General features: G+C 44.7%; 1 pseudogene; it reads left to right on the forward strand.

Moving 5' to 3' along the window:
* The first annotated feature begins 532 nt into the window (after positions 1 to 532).
* LOC110165168 (high-affinity choline transporter 1-like) lies at positions 533 to 8,631 on the forward strand (annotated as a pseudogene).
* Positions 8,632 to 18,280: the final 9,649 nt, after the last annotated feature.

An 18,280-nucleotide genomic window follows, 5' to 3' on the forward strand; every position in this document is an offset into this window, starting at 1 on the left:
TCTTCAGAGGAAACTCTTTGAGGGAATGGACCATTTCATCACCGCCCCCTGGAGGCTGCTGAGATGCTGCAGGACAAAGAGGAGACACTTTTGTCTCTTCCTCTCCTCAACCTGCCCTGACACAGATGAGCTGACCCTCCCTGATGAGTCCTCCTGCGAAACTGACCTGAGACTGAGACACAAACGCTCTGAGACACGCAGTGGAAATGTTTCAGCAACATCAACTGCAACAGTTTACTGCAGCAAAACTTGAATTTCACTCAGGACTAATAAAGTATCTGTCTGTCAGTGTCATACACATTAGTCAAAGAAAACAATCACTTTGAAATCACATAACATGCATATAATATAAGACTAAGCACAGTACAGGAGCAGACAGAAGCAGGCAGGATTCCTTTGTAATTATCTTGTTAAAATGTAAATGATGTTTGTGAACTGAGTGAACCTGAGAGCGTTGTGTTTGTTCTCCCTCTCTCCTCCCTCTCCTTCTCTTGCTCCCACACTCGCTCAGTCAGTCAGTCAGTCTCTCGTCATGGGGGTGAACATACCTGGAGTGATTGCTATGGTGTTTTTTTACCTGCTGGTTCTTGGGACGGGCATCTGGGCTTCTTTCAAATCTAGAAGGGAACAGAAGAAAAATGCAGTGTCTGAAATCGAGATGACTCTCCTGGGGAACCGTGGCATTGGCCTGGTGGTGGGCATCTTCACCATGACAGGTTGGTTGGAAAACTTGTTTGGACAAACCTTTTCATTTATGCTTCTTCTTTATTTCTAAAATTATTCACATTGAACATTCTCACTGAAAGCATCAAATCTATGAATGTCCCTTTTTTTTCTCACAAAGCCTCAGGTCTGTGTCATATCTCCACTCTCTGTGCCAAACGTTTGCTTTTGTGTTTCTGATGTCAGTCGATGACGTCTGTAACAAGTCGAGGAGAGGGGGAGTGTGAGTGAAGGTGAGACAGTGTGAGTGTGAGGTGAGAGAGGGGGGTGAGTGAGAACAGTTACATACATAACTCTCATTCACAAACTAAGGAGAATCCATCTTGGCCGCCTACAGGTGTCCACACTTCAAACTCTGCCTCTACAGCAGCTGTGAGAGTTTAACACTTGCAAGCAAACATAAGCATAATTATGTTTCTGAAATGCTTCCAGATCTGCTGTGGATCTGTGGTTCAGTATAAGTTCCAATGTTCAAACTGCAAAGTGTGTTTAGATCCTCATAGCCCTAAACGCACTTTTAAGATTTCAACTAAAATTAATAAATAAAACATCATTAAATGTTCCATTACATTTAAGATGTCCTTTTGTTTTCCCACAGCCACGTGGGTTGGTGGAGGCTTCATAGTGGGCATAACTGAGATGGTGTACACCCCCTCTATGGGTCTGACCTCGGCCCTCCCTATGTTAGCCGCCTACGCTGTCTCATTTCTACTCTGTAAGTATTCACGTCATTTTACTCTTGTAAACTTGTAAACTCAAAACAGTGTGAGTGTGAGACTCTTATCTTTTGTGTATTATATAAAGACTACGGCATCAATACTTCATTTATGACTCAACTCGAGGGAAACTCATTCTCCCCTTTGTCATCAATACTACCAGAGTCGGTCTGTAGCATAGCCAGTATAGGCAAAGGCTAAGGGTGGACTGTGACGGGGGGGCACCAGCCACTGTCCAGTGAATGAATGACGTAATGCACCAGAATGAGCCTGATCTATGACTGTGATGAGTTTTTCGCCATGATACCTCATCCAAACCAGACCTGGAGTTGTTTTTTCTTTCATTTACACATGTTTGAGAAACTCTTTATTTTTAGTCTGTCTACATCTCCACAAAACTCAAAAGCTTTTTTCCACTTTGTGATGTCCCAGAACCTTGGGTCCTTTAATCTTCAAGGCTCATAATTAATTGACTGATGCTTATAAAGGTATTGGTAAAAGTGCCCACATTTTCAACTATTTATGTCGGGGGTTTTTTTAGGTGGCTGTGTGTTTGCTAAACCTTAACGAGATCAAAAATGCGTGACCATGATGGATCCCTTCCACAGGAAGTACGGCAAAGGCTTCACAGCTGTCACGTGCATGGCCTCAGTTTTTATGGACATACTGTGGATAGGTGCAACACTTATTGGTTTGGGTAAGACACATTTCTCACCAAAAAGCTGATATGCCAAGAACAAACCTCTTTTCTGTTTCTGTGATGTTTCTCTAGTGAAACATCACATTCACACAGCGACTTGACTCATCCCGTCTGCTCACCTGGACTCATAATTCAGGCTACAGTTTTGTTGTACACCTTCAACAGGTGTTACCATCAGTGTGGTCCTGGACCTGTCCTACACTGTGAGCATCTGGATCTCTGCAGCTGTGGCCATCACCTACACTCTGATGGGAGGACTCTGCTCTGTGGCCTACACCGACATCATCCAACTGACCCTCATCTTCTTCGGCCTGGTGAGACATTAAATGTTTAATGTCACTGTAGGAAGTGTGTGCAAATGGGAGGCATTCAGGAGTAAATCAACAGCTCTGCCTTTCCAAAAATATATAATAAATAAAAATAATAGTCTTAACAGCTCTTGGTCAAATATTCCCAAACTGTCTTAAAGTAAAGCTGGACTCAATTTGAGAACTGGTCATAGACTGTATGTGTAAGTGGACATAGCTCACCTGCTGCGATCCAGATAGGAAGTGGGCATCAGTGTTCCCTGGTGGGAAGGGGCGTATCCTCAACAGCCTTTCTCCTGACTGGCTCTTTGGTTGTTATGAAACGCTCACTCTGATTTACAAATATTGAATTTTGCTCCAAATTACCCACTAATCTCCTGGCTTCAAGTGGCCGGAGCCTGACGGTATGACATCAAACAGTCCACTTTTATATACATTCTACAATCTGTTCAGATAGAGCCAAATAAACTTACCTCACCTATGAGAAAGGAGACAAGAATGGTGCCTATTGTAATCTCAAGAAAAGTGCTTTTCTTTGTCTGTCAACATAATACTGTATAAACGGCAACCGAAGACAGTTGTTGATTTAAAGTATAGTAAAGAAAGATTCTCTTGTCAATTAATGTCCTCAAACTATAAAGAAGACTACAATAAAACCAACTTCGTGGGTAATTTTAAAAGAAAATGTTTGGAAATGGAAGATGTAATATCTGCAAAAAGTAAAGGGAAGTGTAACGGGTTAGGGTTAGGGTTACCTAACCCTTCAATAAAATAAAAAAAAGTGAAAAAGTGCCCAACATGATGCAGCATTGACTAGAATCTAATGTTTGACCCTTGTGTTTCAGGGGATCTGTGTTCCATTTGTGCTGATTAGCCCTCACTCTGTGAACATTGGTGAAACACTGATGAACAGCCTGCACGCTCCCTGGATCGGTGCACCAAACCGAAAAAGATTCTGGATTATGATGGATGATTTTTTATTGTTGGTATGTTTTCTTAGCCATTTAAGGCAAATTAATACTTTTCTCAGACCTTTAGACCAGTGATTCTCAACCACTGTGCCCCGTGAGAGACGTCAGGTGTGCCGTGAGAAATTATCCAATATCACTTTTTTAAAATAAAAATGTATTAATTATTACCTGCAAATATTATGTCATTGTCGAGTGTCCGTGCTGTAGTACAGTGTAGTATATAATGACTGGCAGAGTGATCTAATATTCATCCGGGTGGCGACAGGCAGCTAATTGCCTCGTTCCTTTAAATCAGGGGTGCTCAATACGTCGATCCCGATCTACCAGTCGATCGCCAAGGTCGTGTGGGTAGATCGCCATGTCTCGTCTCGGACTCGCGTTTGGACTCGGTCTTGTCTGTCATTCAAGGTCTGATACTCAACAAGTGTGATCATATTTCATTACGGCCGCTGCTGTTGGCAATAAACTTGTACAGGTGTGCCAGAGCGTGTGGGGCGTCTCAGTGCAGCCTGTGCGCTCATTTGAAACCCGCGGTGACTCTACGGCGCATCACAAACACACACGCTCCCTATGCACGACTCGTCTGCGACAGCGTGTGCCCTCGTGTACCAGCATCACAGGGCAGGTTCACTTCCTAAACATCCTACCTGTCCACCTGCCTCACGTCAGCACGCCGCCCCTCGCCTTTTCACGCTCTCGCTCCTTCCTGCGTACAGCGAACACAAGCCCCTCCCACAGTGCGGCTGATTAGAAGAGCAAGACCAAACGTGAAGCAAAAACCAGTCTAAATTTGTGTTCCAGTGTTGGCACAAAGCAGGTCTACAGCATAGAGCGGATCTACAGAACAGACCTACTGCCACATTTGGCTGAAGTTTGTCTAACAAAAGTGCACAAATGCATCTGTGTTTGTCACGATGTGCGTTTGGTTTGGTAAACGTGCAGAGGCTGGTAAATATCACTGCAAAACCAGAAAAGAATGCAACTCCAGTTTGGAACTTTAACAAACAGGTTTAAAAATCTTCCTTCACTTTTTTCACAGTTTTGTGTAAAGTGCCAGAGGAAGTTCTCTTAAAGAAGAGGTTCTCAAACTGTGGGTGAGGGTCCAAAAAAGGGCCACAGAGTGTTTCAGTGCAGTTTGTTTGGCTTTGTATTAGGTAGATCTTTATGACTTGGTCATTTTGTAAGTAGATCGCATGCTGAAAAAGTGGGAGCACTCCTGCTTTAAAAGAATTAATAACGCATGTGCATGGTGACAGTCATGGAAAAGTTTTTAAAATGGACGAATGCGAACTCCGAAATGGGCCCTGGACAAGATTCTGACCCAGAAGAAGAGCTTTTCAAGCTTAACTGCTATAAAAACTAAAAACAGAGAGAGACTGAGAGCTGTTGATGAAGAGTTTCGTGTGTGTCTTTCTTCTATTCCTGTCAGGATATCAGCTTTGTGTTCATCTAAACAGGCGCAGGTCTCACACTGAGTAAGTAGAAATTAATGTAGAAATTATATTGTAATTAAATATACTATATAGTGTCATTTTTGTAACATTTTGGTTAGTGGTGTGCTGCAAGATTTTTCCAATGTAAAAAACGTGCCGTGGCTCAAAAAAGGTTGAGAAACACTGCTTTAGACTACCATCACTCTGACATGTCACATGGTCAAATCTAAAATGTCCTCTTCCCGCTTGCCTTCAGAAGGATGGGTGCTCAGGCGTTGTTTGGATCAGTCTAAACCCAGTGAGAACCAGTCCAAAAATACTCAGACCCTTGTAGACCCTTTCTATCTGTCCTTACATCTGTCTGTAAATCCAAACCCTGTTAGAATCATTTCACACTCAGTTCCCGGTCCTAGGGGCAGCAGCCCAGCAATGCAAGCACAGCACCTACTCCATTCATACAGGGACTGGACAGCCCTTAGCAAAGGGCCTCTGTCCCCATACTCCCAAACCGCCCCCCAAAGGCACCTATGAGAGACTTGGTGGAATGCCTTCTCCAGATCCATAATGCACATGTGGACTGGTAGGTAAAAGTCCTATGAACCCTCGAGCACCCGAGTATAGAGAGTACAGAGCTGATCCAGTGTTCAGTGTCCGTGATGAAAACCACACTGCTCTTCCTGAATGCGAGGTTTGACTATCAGTCAGTTCTCCTCTCCAGGCCCAGGAATAGACTTTACCAGGGAGCCTGAGGAGTGTGATTCCCCTGTGTAGGCCGACACAACAATGACAGAATGTCTCCGACACAAAGGCATAGGGGATATGACCCTCTCAATTACCAGCCCGCTGTCTCTTGTCACGGGCAATGCCAGAGGAGTGGATTGTAAAACCCCTCACAAGGAATTGGGTACCAGAGCCCAAGCTGCATCTGGAGGTGAAGCTGACTCCCCCCCAGGATCCTGGGATCCGCGGGGCCTCCTGCAGGTGGTGTGGTGGCCCCATGTTGCTCATTCAGGCTGTTCTCAGCCAGTGGGAGAGCTGTAATTTGCAATGTTATAGTGCCTCAGTAGTATTTTGTAACTACATCAGTCTGCTGAGTGCTGTCTGCATCTGATTCGAAAATGCCAGTGTTTTATTGTCCATCCATAGTTTTTGTTTATGTTGAGACAGAATGACTATATCATCTGCTTGCAGTCAGTGGGAAGTGTAGCAAGCCCAGCCAAACACCAGAGGACGCTGTCTGCTTCTTCAACCAGGTCAGCTAAGATCACCTGCTCCATTGCTGCTTTGGGAATCCAGGTCTTTGGTATAGCTCCTGTTCTGTTTGGAGCAGCTGCCGCATCTACAGGTATTAAGACTCTTGTACGCAGCACATGCACGGTGAAGTGTGCAGGTAGGAAGGGGAGTGTGCTTATACAACAATGCTGTGGTAGAGCAAAACCATGTCACAGCCTTAGGTTTTATGACGATGTTGTACCCTTGTGACACAAGGGGAGGTCAGCAGACGTTTAAGTGGGACACATAAACTCAACCCCTAAACCACATTTCAAATAGAGATGCTAAACTGGGCAGTGCCTGTAGTCAAGGACACATACATTTTTACACATTTTTGACCACAGTTTTAATGTACCTAATTTCCACTAAAATAAAAAAAAAAGGCCTACATCACATGATTGTGATGTTTTTATGTCACTATTTTGTCTGTAAATAAATTCCAATTGTTAATATGGAAGTGGCTCCAAATTCTCCCCATTGCTACTTTATACTCTTCCCTATATACAATGTTCTAGCAGTTTTTCTTTCATTTGTCAGACTGGAACCAGACGTCGTACGGGTCTCCTTCTCCTTATGAGCGAGGAGAAGGTGCTCGGGTGCTGCCCATCATGCTGCAGTTCCTCACTCCCTCTTACATCTCCATCATTGGGATCGGCTGTGTGGCCGCTGCTGTCATGTCCTCTGCAGACTCAGCGCTGATGTCGGCCTCTTCAGTCTTTTCAGCCAATGTGTACAAGAACATCATAAGACCCCAGGTGAGATGACACAGACGAGCGGTTTCCTAAAGCTAAGACGAGGCTTATCACTCCACTGTGAGGGTGTCTCGAGTTTAACACTGCAGGAGTTGTGTGGTCCTTTGTGTCTTTTAATGATTTTAATAGAATTTATTGTTTTTAGGGGTGCAGAGCTGCATACGCGCAAACTTTGAAAAGCATCAATTTACACCAGAGGAAGCACAGCTGCTCCTTGAAAAACTTTAATATTGATACATATTCATTGTTGACTGGATGAATTAGGTTTGAAATCACAATATAAAAGCTGATAACAAGAAAACAATAATAAGAGTCAGTGTTTTGCTGTGATAATGAGCTGTATCTGTGGAGCTGCATTAATGAAGCTCCTCTCCATTTCACTTTGGTCGTCTGCTCCACGCGCCTTACAAGTTGTTTTTGTAAAGTTTCTGTCTGATGTCATAAAGTGTTTTATATTTATCCTCCTTGGCTGTAAACTTTCTGTAGTCTATCACGAGTAGTTCCCCCAGCTCCTGATGTTTACGGCACTGTAGTGGTTTTACAGAACATATTTTGAAAGGGCATCAGACGTTTATTTTGACACTACGTGTTTATTTCCTGTCTTCCCCTTAATAAAAAGCCTGAGACGATTTGACACTGAGACTGGTGTAGACTGTCCGACTGGTTTAAATGAAGAGTTAGGGTTAGTTAGATGTTGTGCTTGTAAATTTGGGGTTAGGGTTATGCTAAAAGTGGCTCCTTACTAATTAACGCTTTGCTTCTGTGTAGGGCCCTGAACCATACAAGCTTCTCTGGAGCTCATCAGAGTCCAGGTGCATTATGAGAATTCAAACAATTTCATTTGAATTAATTTTTTTTTATTATTATTATTTTTTATTGTGACAGTAAACAATCATATTATGCTATGAACACATTTCTGTGCCAAACATTTGCTGTTCCAGGCTGTTTTAGTCAGTCGTCTGTGTAGTCTTTGCGGAGCAGTTGAGGTGCACTTACACAACACAAGTGCAGCACAGCAAACACCGCAGTGTGGTTTCCAGCTGCTGTTATACACAGAGCCCATTGTAGTACCCATTTTTGAATTTTGACATTGTATTTTAGATTTGCCTTAAGTGATCTGGTTGAAAATTTGTTTGGTAAAGCTTTAATTTCAGGTGTAATTTTGAACCATTTTAAAACCTGTTATTTTTTCCCTCAGGCCTCAAACAGAGAGATGCAGTGGGTGATCCGGGCCTGTGTAGTTGTGGTCGGTGTTACTGGGACCACTCTCACCACCTTGAGAAACAGCACTTTGCTGTTCTGGTTTCTGGCAGCGGAAGTGGCTTATGTTGTGATCTTCCCCCAGTTCTTCTGTGTCCTCTTCTTAAAATGGACCAACCTCTATGGAGCTATCGCCGGCTTGCTCCTCAGCTTTCCTTTCCGGCTGATGTGTGGTGAGCCCTCACTAGGACTGCCTCCAGTACTACACTTCCCAGGATGCACTCTGGAGAATGGCGTTTACGTCCAGTACTCTCCCATTAAAACCATCTCCATGTTGTGTTAATTGGCTACCATTGTGTTCTTCTCCTACCTGCTTTCTCAGCTCTTCAACCGAGGTCACCTTCCAGAGAGATGGGACGTGTTCCATGTGAAAGTTCAGACATCACTGCAACCAGGACAAGAAGATAATGGTGCCCACACAAGCAGTACAGACATGAAGGTGCCAGAAGCTGACTCTGAAATGGAAACTTTGGACCCAGAGTCAAACAGATTATAAAGAAACTGTAGACGAGCTGTAACAACAACAAATTGGAAGCACTGGAATTTTTTTTGTTTTGTTCGGGGATTAAACTAACTATACTAAGCTACTTTAGCCATGATTTTAAACGCCACAGTGGTCACAGATTTGTTCAGATGCCATCACCATATTCGTACTTGTACCATCCCTCCATGGTCCCCAACAGCCGAGTCCAGTCTGACCTGGGCACACCTCCTCATTACACAGGGTTAGGGTTAGGCTAACCCTAACCCTAACATTCTGTGACCTCTCAGTGACATATTGTAGATTCGAGTGAGGAAAACAGGATTCGCTCTCATCTTTTCAAGCTTCCCTTTTGGCAACTGAGGCAGAATGGTATTAAAGGTGCATTGCATAACTTTTCCGATGGAGGGCCTTCAAATACTTCTCCATGGAGATGTTTTTGCTTTAGAATGATTTGGTGGTAGTAAACCTTTCTGTCTTTGTGGCGACCAAACCAGACCAAGTTACAGGTCAGATCTGTGAAGAGGCACGTAAATTTATAGATGCCATGATATCTCCATAGAAACAAGAAGGTGAATGGGCCCTGAACCAAAAAGTTAGATAGTGCACATTTACAACACGCATGTAGAACTCTGTAAAAACTCCCTGCACATCAGCCCGGAGCAGAAGCTCTGAGTTCGGGTAACAGAGGTAAAGACACTGGAGCACTCACTGCAGTGCGAAGCCCCTCAGGACGGGGCGGGGGGTCCGATCCTTAGTCTTGTGGCGTCCTCTGAGCGCGTTGGTCAGGTTGGTCCAGCGGTTCTGTCCTCCATGTGCTGGTTCCAGATGGAGGTGAGTAAGTCCAGTGCGCAGTGAACTGGATCTGAGCGGCTGGTAACGAGGTGGTGGTTTGGTTGGTTTATGTTTTTCTGAGTGGTCCATCCTCCGCACACTTGTTTTTTCCTGGGGAAAAGCTTCTCAGGATGAGGCACCTAACATTAATCCTCGCTCCAGCTCCTCTGAGCCCAGCCTGAACCAGAGCTGCTCCTGCTGGGTTAGGACTCTGATTTGGCTCTAGTCCAACTGTAGCATTTCTCAAACAAGGCTAAAGGCAGTTAATTTTATAAGTTGAATTAATTGAATCGGGCCTGTTCAGTTTACAGTTTAAACTGTAGTGCTGTATTAATGGACCAAGGAACATACAAACCAATCATGACGCTGCTGAGCCGATCAAATGTGTGTATCTAAGGCAGCTCTGACTGCAGACACAGAAGAAAGAGGTTTTTAGAAAACTGTAAAAAAACGTATTGAGACAGTTACATCAAAATGAAAGGTAAAGAAGGAGGGAAACTCAAACTGCTACTTTTTGTGTTTTGTTTTAATTAAGCACTTTGTATTAAGATGCACAATGTAGCATTTATTTTCTCTAATTTGTTTTAAACTGTAGCCCTGTGTCTAATGTAGCCTGCTGTGTGTTTCAGTGTTAAAAATACATTTTGTTTAAATGTTTTTAACTTGTTTTTGTCATTGATTTGACAGTCTATTGTTCTTACATTCATTGTTAAAACTAAGCTACTTTTGAATCTCAATCATAACACAAGTTAGACATTCGGATGTCCCAGACCTCTGCTTGAGGACAGTTTCCCTAATTGGACCTCTTAAAATTTTTGTTGAATTCTTCTGGTCTAAGAACACGAGCCTCGTGTGTGTTATAGCTGGGGTAATAAGAATACTGAGCCAGGGATAAAGTTTAGGTTATTTATTCGATATGAATAGTTGGTTTCCCGTGAGTTTGCTGAGAGACACAAATATGGATAGACATCGATGGGAGTCCTGAAAGAATCGCATATGGGCACCTGTGGGGACGTGACAGGGACTTACTTTAAACTGCCAGCTGGAATACATGAAGGCTTCTTACCCTGTATTCTGACAGGACGGGAGCCTGGGGAGCTGGCCATGGCCTCCATCGCCTTGCAACACCTCAGGACCCTCCTCAGCCCAGGTGGTGCGACTGGATGACCTCCTAGAGGTCAGGGCCATATTGCCTCAGTAGCTCAGAATACAGGGGGTTAAACACATTTATACTCAGAACCCCAGGTACAGCTGTTTTTTTCTGTCTCATGTAACTTTCACAAGGATCTTTTCACAATTAGCACTAATTAGCATCACGTCGACGTCACCAAAAGCAGATGGGGTCGGGAAGTAAAGACAGACACGCAGAACCTTGTTTATCTCCGCTGACTCAGCCCTAAAATATCTAAATTCTGTGGTTGCTGCAGTTGCTCTAATCAGGAGAAAGACAAACGTTTTTCTCATGCACTGAAAGTGGAGCGTCACAAGGGAGTTAGTTTCAAAAAACTTACAGAAAAAAAATGACAAAAGTGGATCAACAATCTCTGGCTCAAAACAGGAGGTGCAGAAACGGACGACGCTCGAGTTTGCAGGGAGCTCTTTGTAACAGGTAAAGATTGTGACATTTATTAATTTATTAAGGGAATTTAATATTTTCAAAGTTGTTGTTTTTTTTTGGACAATTTTTTTCAAAGATGAGCATCATAAGTGAGAGCATCAGATTATTATATCCATGGGAGTGAAACCTGGCACCGAGGGAACAAAATATATTTTAGTGATGGCACAAATGCGTCAGCAGGGGGCGCCACTCTCCTACATAATTTTCCTGGGAAAGTTGTTGTCACTAAAAAGGATACTTTAGGTCATTCTTAATCAGCACTATTGAAATAAATGAAAGATTTTTTATTTTAGGAACTGTGTATGGTTATAACAACCTCAACTAAAGGAAAAAATTTAATTTAATCACAGAATTAACCACAACAATGAAGAATCGTCTACTACAGGGGTTTTCAAATTCGATTAAGGTGAGCCTCCCCTTACAGTTTACAATTTCACTTATGACTTACTATAAATATAAGACTCAAAATATAAACTTAAACAAAGTTTAATGCATAATTCACTCCAGAGCTTTATATCTTTTAAACATAATGCTTTATTCTCTTTTTTAAAGGCTTATACACTGTTAAACTTTTTTAAATCATCACTCAAGTTGTTCCACTCACTCACCTCCAACACAAATACAAGCACTTTTTTTTGTTCTTGTCTTCTTCTTTTTTTTTTTCTTTTTTTCTTTTTAAGATGCCAGTTTTGTTTTTGTTTATGGTCGTACAAACGAATAATAATGGTGAAGAAGGGTTAGGGTTAGTTTATGATCTATCAAAATAAAAGGTCATGTTAAAGAAAAGCCTGTGTTTAGTTCATAGTCGTGTTTTACTTGTGAAGACAGTGGATCTGGTCTTCTTGGTATTTCTGTAAGATCTGGTTTTTATATTGTTTTTTCAAGTTAGTACAAGTTTTAATGAGGTCGTCTGAGCTGTTCCGTAAGTCTCCTCTTCATTTGTACCACACGTGTTTTTGAGAGTGGTTCCAGAGAATTGTTTTCTAAAATGCATTTTCTCTCCCAGGTTATATTTGAATTCATTTGTGAAAATCAATTTTTGTATATTTTCTGGGAGCAGGTTGAGTTTGGCTTTAAATAAGATTTGGCATGTTTTAAATTTTACCAGGTCCCCAAATATCTTCAATTCAATGTCTTTGATTGAAAAAAGTGCATTCTTCTGTTCTCTATATCTGACTAAGTGAGGTATTCGTAAGCTTTTTTTTTTTTTTGTAATTTAACAATATGTCTGTGTTACTTTTATAAGAATTTCCCCAGACCTCTGCACAGTAACATCATAATAATGATACAATAATAATAAAAAGATTATGGGTGTTCTAAAAATCCAACTTTATGGATAATTCGCACATCTCTTTTCTGTAACATAATCAGTGGATGAAGTGCACATTGGTAAGTTTCCCCCACACTTCAACACAATCTCTGAAATAAAAGAACCAGTGAACAGAGAAGCAGTGAGTAGAATGTACGAAGGGCATTTTGATCATATTTCACTTTGTTTACTATAGCAAGACTTTTGTATATTTTAGCATTTTGTGTCTAATGCAGCTTTCCTTGGTAATTTACTGTCTATTTTAACTTACAGGAATTTATTTTCATTTGAATTTATTTTCATTTATATTTTCAATATGGACTCCTTCAATCACATCTGCGTTAATCAAACTGTTTAACGGCAATTTATTAATATCCATCCCCTTTTTTATTTTGTTCAGCTCCTCATTTAGACTTTTACTTATGAGTTCATTATAATTGTGACAACTATAAAAGAGTCTTAGTTCATATATGTGTGTGTGTGTGTGTGCGCGCACATGTGCACGTTCTCATTTGAACACATTGCTCACATTGATTCCTTTCTGTAAGAAAACTTCCCCTGTAACACCGTATAACTCAAGTTTATGTTGTAATATTAAGTGTTTGATCATATTGAAGTTTTTCTTAAGGTCAGTAGAAACACCAGCAGCATATTTTTCGTCATCTTGTGCATTTGTGATTCCCTCTGTCGCAGTGATTATTGTTCAAGTGGTTCTTTGGGTCCTAAACCCGGATTCTCCTTCATCATTTATCTGATATTTGTCAAGAAACTTTTTGAGACGTGAGCGAAATCATTTTTCAAGGATCTTTTAAAACTGTGGCAGTAGAAAAAATACTTTTATTGCAGTAATGTTGTACTTTTACTGCAGTAGTGTTGTACTTTTACTGCAGTAGTGTTGTACTTTTATTGCAGTAGTGTAGTACTTTTACTGCAGTAGTATAGTACTTTTACTGCAATAGTGTAGTACTTTTATTGCAGTAGTGTAGTACTTTTACTGCAGTAGTGTAGTACTTTTACTGCAGTAGTGTAGTACTTTTATTGCAGTAGTGTAGTACTTTTACTGCAGTAGTGTAGTACTTTAATAGTAGTAGTACTTTTACTGCAGTAGTGTACTACTTTTACTGCAGTAGTAGTAGTACTTTTACTGCAGTAGTGTAGTACTTTAATAGTAGTAGTACTTGTGCTGCGCTGGGAGGAGACGCTGTACTTCCTGTCTTTCTATAACCACTTCCTTTTCCATTTCACTTCTTCAAATTTGACTCCACCCCAAAGTTTCAGCTCCGACACGAACGTCTGAAAACCACCAGCACTTTGCTCTTCTGGACCTCGCTCCTCCGGACCTCGCTCCTCTGGACCCTGAGGCTTTTTGAAGGTAAATCTCACATATTCCATGTTTTTGTACCACTTTATGACATCACAAGGTTGAACAGACTAGTTTTTGAGGAGGTCCCAGTAGGAGAGCATGGCCTACAGCTCACAAGGGTCAGTTTGTGTGATTATAGGAGATTCTGTTTTCTGGAGGAGGCTGCGCCACCTGCTCGTCTCCATGGAGATGTGACTGTTCAGGCTGGAAAGCCCCAGACTGTGGCATTAAACATGTGTGTGCATAGAGACAAAAGAGCGAGACAGAGCAAGTTTAACCCTAACAATAAAAACATCTGCAGTCGATTCAAAGCAGAGAAAGTGTAAAGCCACACTGTGGAACATCTCACAGCAACAGAGGCCGAGAACGCACATGAAAAGTGACAGAGTGCAGCTTTAAGACACAATGTAAAATTATTTAACAAAAAAAGAATCACTGACTAGATCCAGATCTTTGAGATGTTTGAAATGTAAATGTGGACTTTGACTTTATTAGGTGTTTGTCTTTGTGTGTTTGTGTGTATATGTTATGTGTATATGTGTTGTGTGTTTGTGTATTTGTGTGTATGTATGTCTGCGTTTTATGTAAATACTCTTCCTGTTTCTCAGAAGTGTCGTTTGCAAAGACGTCTCCTTTTATGGTCACAGGTTCATTTGAGGAAGCTGGGCTCAATTTGTGGTTTGAGGTTAAAAATAAAAATACGATTGCTCAAAGGCACAAGGGCAGAGTGTGAAACATGCTGTGGGCGTTCAATATGACACATTCTGACACTCTGACACACCCTCAGGCCCATTTTATAGACGACGACACAATTTGTCAAAAGTCTGATTCTTGTTTTAGTTCCAAACATGTTGTTGTTGTTTTTTTTGTTCACTCACAATCCTCAGGACATAAATGTCCTCTTATAAAAACACAGGAAAAGGCATCAGGGATTAATTTTTACAACTAAACTCAAAGATCAGCCCCTGTCCAACCCAAAAAATCAAACAGAGGAGGAAGGGACAGGAGTGAGGACAGGAGTGTCCTCTCTCCTCCTCCTCTGTCCTCACTCCTCCTGTCCTCTCTCCTGTCCTCACTCCTGTCCTCTGTCCTCTTGTCCTCACTCCTCCTGTCCTCTGTCCTCCTGTCCTCACTCCTCCTGTCCTCTCTCCTGTCCTCACTCCTGTCCTCACTCCTCCTGTCCTCTCCTCCTGTCCTCACTCCTCCTGTCCTCTGTCCTATTGTCCTCACTCCTCCTGTCCTCTGTCCTCTTGTCCTCACTCCTCCTGTCCTCTGTCCTCCTGTCCTCACTCCTCCTGTCCTCTGTCCTCTTGTCCTCACTCCTCCTGTCCTCTGTCCTCTTGTCCTCACTCCTCCTGTCCTCTCTCCTGTCCTCACTCCTCCTGTCCTCTGTCCTCTTGTCCTCACTCCTCCTGTCCTCTCTCCTGTCCTCACTCCTCCTGTCCTCTGTCCTCTTGTCCTCACTCCTCCTGTCCTCTGTCCTCTTGTCCTCACTCCTCCTGTCCTCTCTCCTGTCCTCACTCCTCCTCCTGTCCTCTCCTCTGTCCTCTTGTCCTCACTCCTCCTGTCCTCTCTCCTGTCCTCTCACTCCTCCTCTGTCCTCCCTCCTCCTGTCCTCACTCCTCCTGTCCTCTGTCCTCTTGTCCTCACTCCTCCTGTCCTCTCCTCCTCCTCCTGTCCTCACTCCTCCTGTCCTCTGTCCTCTGTCCTCCTGTCCTCTCCTGTCCTCTGTCCTCTTGTCCTCACTCCTCCTGTCCTCTCTCCTGTCCTCACTCCTCCTGTCCTCTCTCCTGTCCTCACTCCTCCTGTCCTCTGTCCTCCTGTCCTCACTCCTCCTGTTCTCTGTCCTCCTGTCCTCACTCCTCCTGTCCTCTGTCCTCTTGTCCTCTGTCCTCCTGTCCTCACTCCTCCTGTCCTCTCTCCTGTCCTCACTCCTCCTGTCCTCTGTCCTCCTGTCCTCACTCCTCCTGTCCTCTGTCCTCTTGTCCTCCTCTCTGTCCTCACTCCTCCTGTCCTCTGTCCTCTGTCCTCCTGTCCTCACTCCTCCTGTCCTCTGTCCTCCTGTCCTCACTCCTCCTGTCCTCTGTCCTCCTGTCCTCACTCCTCCTGTCCTCTGTCTCCTGTCCTCACTCCTCCTGTCCTCTCTCCTCCTCTCCTGTCCTCACTCCTCCTGTCCTCACTCCTCCTGTCCTCTCTGTCCTCACTCCTGTCCTCACTCCTCCTGTCCTCTGTCCTCTCCTGTCCTCACTCCTCCTCCTCCTCTGTCCTCTCTCTGTCCTCCTCCTCACTCCTCCTGTCCTCTCTCCTGTCCTCACTCCTCCTGTCCTCTGTCCTCCTGTCCTCACTCCTCCTGTCCTCTGTCCTCTTGTCCTCACTCCTCCTGTCCTCTGTCCTCCTGTCCTCACTCCTCCTGTTCTCTGTCCTCCTGTCCTCACTCCTCCTGTCCTCTGTCCTCTTGTCCTCACTCCTCCTGTCCTCTCTCCTGTCCTCACTCCTCCTCCTGTCCTCTCCTCCTGTCCTCACTCCTCCTGTCCTCTGTCCTCCTCCTGTCCTCTCACTCCTCCTGTCCTCTCTCCTGTCCTCCTGTCCTCACTCCTCCTGTCCTCTGTCCTCTTGTCCTCTGTCCTCCTGTCCTCACTCCTCCTGTCCTCTCTCCTGTCCTCACTCCTCCTGTCCTCTGTCCTCCTGTCCTCACCTCCTCCTGTCCTCTGTCCTCTTGTCCTCACTCCTCCTGTCCTCTGTCCTCCTGTCCTCACTCCTCCTGTCCTCTGTCCTCTCCTCCTGTCCTCACTCCTCCTGTCCTCTGTCCTCTGTCCTCTGTGTCCTCACTCCTCCTCCTGTCCTCCTCCTGTCCTCACTCCTCCTGTCCTCTGTCCTCTTGTCCTCACTCCTCCTGTCCTCTGTCCTCCTGTCCTCACTCCTCCTGTCCTCTGTCCTCCTGTCCTGTCCTCACTCCTCCTGTCCTCTGTCCTCCTGTCCTCACTCCTCCCTGTCCTCTCTGTCCTCCTGTCCTCTCACTCCTGTCCTGTCCTCTGTCCTCCTGTCCTCTCTCGTCCTGTCCTCTGTCCTCCTGTCCTCTCTCCTCCTGTCCTCTGTCCTCCTGTCCTCTCACTCCTCCTGTCCTCTGTCCTGTCCTCCTCCTGTCCTCACTCCTCCTGTCCTCTCCTGTCCTCACTCCTGTCCTCACTCCTCCTGTCCTCTCCTCTGTCCTCCTGTCCTCCTGTCCTCACTCCTCCTGTCCTCTGTCCTCTTGTCCTCACTCCTCCTGTCCTCTGTCCTCTGTCCTCCTCACTCCTCCTGTCCTCTGTCCTCCTGTCCTCACTCCTCCTGTCCTCTGTCCTCTTGTCCTCACTCCTCCTGTCCTCTGTCCTCCACTCCTCCTGTCCTCCTGTCCTCCTCTCCTGTCCTCTCTCCTGTCCTCACTCCTCCTGTCCTCTGTCCTCCTGTCCTCACTCCTCCTGTCCTCTGTCCTGTCCTCTCCTCCTTCCTGTCCTCCTCTCCTCACTCCTCCTGTCCTCTGTCCTCCTGTCCTCACTCCTCCTGTCCTCGTCCTCTGTCCTCACTCCTCTGTCTCCTCACTCCCTGTCCTCTGTCCTCCTGTCCTCACTCCTCCTCCTCTCCTCCTGTCCTCACTCCTCTGTCCTCCTGTCCTCCTGTCCTCACTCCTCCTGTCCTCTGTCCTCTGTCCTCACTCCTCCCTGTCCTCTCTGTCCTCACTCCTCCTGTCCTCTCTCCCTGTCCTCACTCCTCCTGTCTCTGTCCTCTGTCCTCCTCCTCCTGTCCTCTGTCCTCTGTCCTCTTCTCCTCCGTCTCCTCCTCCTCTGTCCTCCTGTCCTCTGTCCTCACTCCTGTCCTCTCTGTCCTCTGTCTCTGTCCTCCTCCTCCTGTCCTCCCTCCTCCTGTCCTCTCTGTCCTCTGTCTGTCCTCTGTCCTCACTCCTCCTGTCCTCTGTCCTCCTGTCCTCACTCCTCCTGTCCTCACTCCTCCTGTCCTCAGTTCAATAAATATTTGTGCCGCTGGATTTATTTTCTCGGCTGAAGCGCTCGCTCTGCTCCACATGTAAACAAACGCCGTGATGACGTCATGGGGTCGTGGTTTGGTTCGGCTGTGCCGGTGTGAGTTAGAACATAGAACCCACAACAATTGACACGGTTCTGAAGTCCTGGTGAAACGAGGTCACGTCGACATCAGTAGAGTTGAGTTTTCTGTTGGTCTGTAGGAGTAAACCTGAGGCAGATCCATGACTCAAGGGTCTGACCTGACTCCAGCGACACGTAGCAAAACCTAAATTTTTTAGTTTTTTGAATAAAATTGTTTCAGGTGAAGTTGGTGTAATTTGTTTTTGTCCAAACAGGAGCTGCTCTGCTCCAGGAGAAGATGAGGACCACGTCAGGACTCGTCCTGCTCCTGCTGCTCCTCAGCTTCGGTGAGTGTGTGTGTCTCGTGTGTGTGTGTGTGTCATGTGTGTGTGTGTCATGTGTGTGTGTGTCTCATGTGTGTGTGTCTCATGTGTGTGTGTCTCGTGTGTGTGTGTGTGTCT

This window comes from Boleophthalmus pectinirostris, unplaced genomic scaffold, assembly GCF_026225935.1.
Source record: "Boleophthalmus pectinirostris isolate CB_2022bp ecotype Guang Dong unplaced genomic scaffold, ASM2622593v1 HiC_scaffold_1, whole genome shotgun sequence".
NCBI classification, from domain to species: domain Eukaryota; kingdom Metazoa; phylum Chordata; class Actinopteri; order Gobiiformes; family Gobiidae; genus Boleophthalmus; species Boleophthalmus pectinirostris.